The sequence below is a fragment of the Eurosta solidaginis genome, unplaced genomic scaffold, assembly GCF_040869045.1.
Source record: "Eurosta solidaginis isolate ZX-2024a unplaced genomic scaffold, ASM4086904v1 ctg00001067.1, whole genome shotgun sequence".
In the NCBI taxonomy this organism is placed as follows: domain Eukaryota; kingdom Metazoa; phylum Arthropoda; class Insecta; order Diptera; family Tephritidae; genus Eurosta; species Eurosta solidaginis.
The window spans coordinates 282,458-287,053 of NW_027136911.1; the positions used below are offsets into that span (position 1 = coordinate 282,458).

General features: G+C 38.2%; 1 pseudogene; it reads right to left on the reverse strand.

The window, feature by feature from the left end:
• Positions 1-2,468: 2,468 nt before the first annotated feature.
• On the reverse strand, positions 2,469-4,394 carry LOC137235765 (T-complex protein 1 subunit delta-like; annotated as a pseudogene).
• Positions 4,395-4,596: the final 202 nt, after the last annotated feature.

Genomic DNA, 4,596 nt, shown 5'->3' on the forward strand with positions numbered 1-4,596 from the left:
CTCAGCTCTCGTTCACCACGAACGAGGCCAATAGAAGACTAAAGCAGGTAAACTATCTGCCATAACGAAATGTAGTCATTGAGTACGTTAACTCATTTAATCCGTATGTTCGGAACATACGTCTCCATTTAAGAATTTGTGGAATCGTTTTATATTTGGAATATTATGCGCTTGCATACTTATTTGGAATATTCGGACCTCGCGAGGTAGCATCAGGCGAACGTGTGCCGAATATCCTAAATTAAAGTTTCTCCGCAACACCTCATTGAATACTTAAACGGGAAAGAGCTTTCCGAAGTATCAGAGTAAAAAGGTAAATACCCCCGTGTAGCAGAACCGCACGAAATCTTAACTCTTCTGTCAAGATAAAGGCCGGAATATAACGACTTAAGCCAATAAGCCTTATTCCTTTATTTTCTGCTGCTGACTAGAGTATCACCCCATATCGGCTGCTAGTTCGAAATCATCCTATATCGAAAAAAAAAAAGGTTCCTCTTTCAGGATTTTTTCACAAAACGACTCTATATCAGAATTACGTTCAAGAACGCCTTATCTCAGAATGATTTTCAATCGTTCCCCTCTGATGTCAAAATGCATTTAACTTTTGTAAAAATGCTTCAGAAAAGTTAAAGGTGAAAAAATAGTATTTCATGTTTTCCATGAGCACTCATTCGGGCCTGTTCTGAATTCCGACTCGGAATGAAAAGTAAAACGACATTGATTTCGACTCGGTTTCTATTTGGTGTCCTCAATTCCGATTGTAAAAAAATCGATTCGAGGTCGATTTCGAATCGTTTTCATTCCGATTCGGTAACCAGTTTAATCAGCTGTTTTTGTTTATGTGTTTTGGTTTAAGTATCATAAAATTTTATTTTAATTAAAAAATGCCTGCAGATATGGTTTTTGATGCGCAGACGCAAGAATACGTGCTATTGTGCGTGCGAATCGTAAAAATGCGCTGGATCGGAATTCAGAACAGGTCGACTTCATTTCGATCAGCATCGATTTGTTTGCCTAATGGATTTCTTGATGGAAGTTTTTAAAGAAAGATTTATTATGCCAATTTAACTCAAATTTAAACAAAAAAATACACACAACTCTTCCAAATAAAATGAAGAAATTAAAAAATTATTTGAGAGATAAATATCGCAACATTTGTGTATAATCTGCCAATTAACTTTCATTCCGACTGCTCAGAGGCAATGCTTTTCAAACCGATAATTTTTGGTCGGAATCGAAATTGAGAACACCAATCCATTTCGACTCCGAGGAAATTGATCGGAATCGGAGTCCAGAACGGGCCTGATTATAATATATCTATTTGTTAATAATATTGTTTTTTTTCTTGATACAAAGATACATTACCCATGTAGGAATATGACAACAAAGTGCTCTCAAACCATGCGATTACTAAACTCACGTTCCATTGTTGATTTTTTAAAATAATGGATAATCGAATGCTATTCTTGAACTAAAGTCCGCGAACAATTGTAAAGCAATGACGATCTTTAAGATTGTGGTTTTTTTGCTATTATTATCAACTAATGAAAACAAGTCTATCATCACTAATATAGAACTGATTTTTCGTAAGCGAGCAAATGACTAGGAATAGTGGAATTCCCATTTTTTTTTTTTTAAACAAAATTAGACGTCATTATCTTTGAAGCCATCTGTTTTAAATTTAACGATGTTAGCGACGTCGAAACCTAGTGAAAAGCCCAATCGGGGTTGCAAGCGAAAAATCATTGGTTCAAATCCTACATCGTTAAAAGCTAGTGAATTCCCACCCAGTTGCCCCATACGTCAAGTTATTCGAATATAACTCACCTAATTATACTATTTACTCTCGAATGCCAGCGAACTTAGAACGGCACGCATACGATAAGCTAACGAGCCATCCGGGTGGAAGTGACCTTGATTGCAGGTTGCGCTTGTTGGTGTCGCGAGGAAATGGTAGAAAGGCTGACCATTACATTAAAACCATTTCTAACAGATCCCAGTGCGTTTTGTAACATTCCCTTGTGTCTGTAAAGAGTCAAGTTTAAAATAAGATATACACGATAGGTAAATTAGATCAAGACTAAGACTAAAGACTCACTGGTTGTAACCCATTCTGCACCACCTGGTAAATTCGGACGTTTGTCGGCCAGGATTGTCAACGAGGAGCTTTGAATTCATGTTTGGCACCTTTTTCTGCCAGTTCATATTCTACTTTGACGAGTTGATGTATGCAGTAAGTGCAGATGAAACCAATAGCTCGAGCCGGATATGAACTAGAAACCTTCTGCTTGTGAGAGGTTGTAAAAGTTGCCAAATCCCTGATATTTTGATCAAAGCAGCAAGTATATTCAATATGTGGTATGAAATTTAGTAAAAGGTTCACTATGGAAAATGGCATACATACCCACGTTCTAAGCTCAACGGTTACTTTGAACAAATATTTAAAAATAGACTATATTGAAAATTTTGCGATCATTGTATTGGCAATATCATCAATCTTCAATATTGATCGCACTGTTTCAGTAGATAATGATATTGCCGAAAGGCTGACCAGTCAAGGTTGTAAAACATTTTCTGCTAGATCAGTAATAGCACCCTTGCGCACATTAATACCGGCCGTTTTTCACCTTGTGCATGACGATTTCTTAGCTCAGTAACTGTAGCAATCGGATTAAGGCCAGCATTCTCAGCCAATGTTGATGGTATAACCTCTAAGGCATCAGAAAAAGCACGGAAACAATAAGCATCAACACCTTTCACTGTCTGTGCATAGGCAGCCAACTGTAGGGCCATTTCAATTTCAGGTGCACCACCACCAACAATCTGAGCACGTTTCTTTACCAAGCAGTGCACCACACAGATTGTATCATGTAGTGAAAGTGCTGCCTCTTCGAGTACCAATTTATTTGAACCACGACAAACAATGGATACAGTACGTCCAGGATTTTGTATGCCAGTAATTTTGACAAACTTTGTGCTGCCACTTGGTACCTCCTCAACCAAGTCAGCATTTACAAGATTTTCAGCAATAAAGTGATCTAATGATGCTATCGGACGCCAATTCAAAGTTTTGCAAACAAATTCGATATCTTCACGTTCAACATCTTTTACAACAAGACACTTGATCTTGTCAAGGAAATGTTGGGCCAAGTCAGAAACAGCATCTCTTAAAATAGATTTTTGCACCCAAAGAACAATGCAGCCTGCTTTCTTAATTTGTTTGACAATATTCAAAATGTAAGCGCGTTCTTCTTTCAGCACACGATCCGTTGCTGCAATAATCTGATACAATAACATTGTGATCCATATCAGTCTTTGGCGCTGAAATGCAAAACTGTATCAAACCAATTTTAGCTTTTCAATAGGCTTGGGTGCATTAGTGCCAGCCGAACGTGAGGTAAACACCAAACCTCCAATCAGTTCGGGATCTTCAACAGTTCCATCAATACTTCGAATAACCTTAATATTTTTCAAATCAACAGCTCCCTCCTTGCCGGGCTCAGTCACTTTAAGCACCGCGTCAACAGCAGCCGCCACAGCGGAGCAAGAGGTGCCAAAGGACTGCTCTGCTGGTAAACGACTTTCGAATTTAATGCAGTTGAAGCACTCTTTATAAGAGTATCACGATCAGGTAATTCAATTGGTGTTGACATATCAGTGAGTATTTCAATAGCTTTATCGCCGCAACGTTGGAATGAGTCGGAAATAGCAGTAGGGTGAATACCTTTGTGCAACAACTTTTCACAAGCTTCCAATAGAGCTCCAGCAATTACAACAACTGAAGTTGTACCATCACCAGCTTCAACATCTTGTGCACGTGATAGCTCTACTAGCATTTTAGCAGCTGGATGTAAGACGTTCGTCTGTTTTAGACCGCCGTCATTTGTTATAGATACTTCACCATTGCCGGTTTGAATCATTTTGTCCATGCCGCGTGGACCTAATACGATATGCATCGGAGACAGCTTTTGCAGCTTGAATATTTGATAGACGAACATCTGCCGGTTTCGATTTATCTTTGAAGGCTTGTCCTTTTGGCTTAACCGGAACGAAACCTGCTTTCGGGGCCATTGTTGTATTGTGTTTAGGAATTTATGTACTTTACAATTGATTGAATTAATTTAGGCAACGATTTAAGCGGATTAAAATCACAATATCGTCTACCAAACAAAACCCAACGGTGAACGTTGGATGTAAGCTTTCGGGGTGATGTAGAATGTCACGCCACAGCTGCTCGAATTCGAGAACCCGTGCGACGTTTTGCAAAAGCCTTACAAAATCTCTTCCTAAAGGGATTATATCCAAAAAGCGCTCACGTATTAATGATATAATAAAGGAACAACCTCCATGGGGAATGTTGCGTTCGAAGTCACAGTCTCTTGTTCGCTGAAGGTACATTTAACTCTACGTCATAATTTGAGCATATGTGCCTTTTCCTTACTTAATGTCGTAATTATTTAATGGATTTTAATTAAAATCTACGTTGATAAATAAATAAGATGAAATAACTGTGAAACCGAAATTTGCTGAAATGAAAAAAAGGGAATAAGAAATTAGAAAATTTATTGAATTATAAAAAGGGAACGATACTGGCAT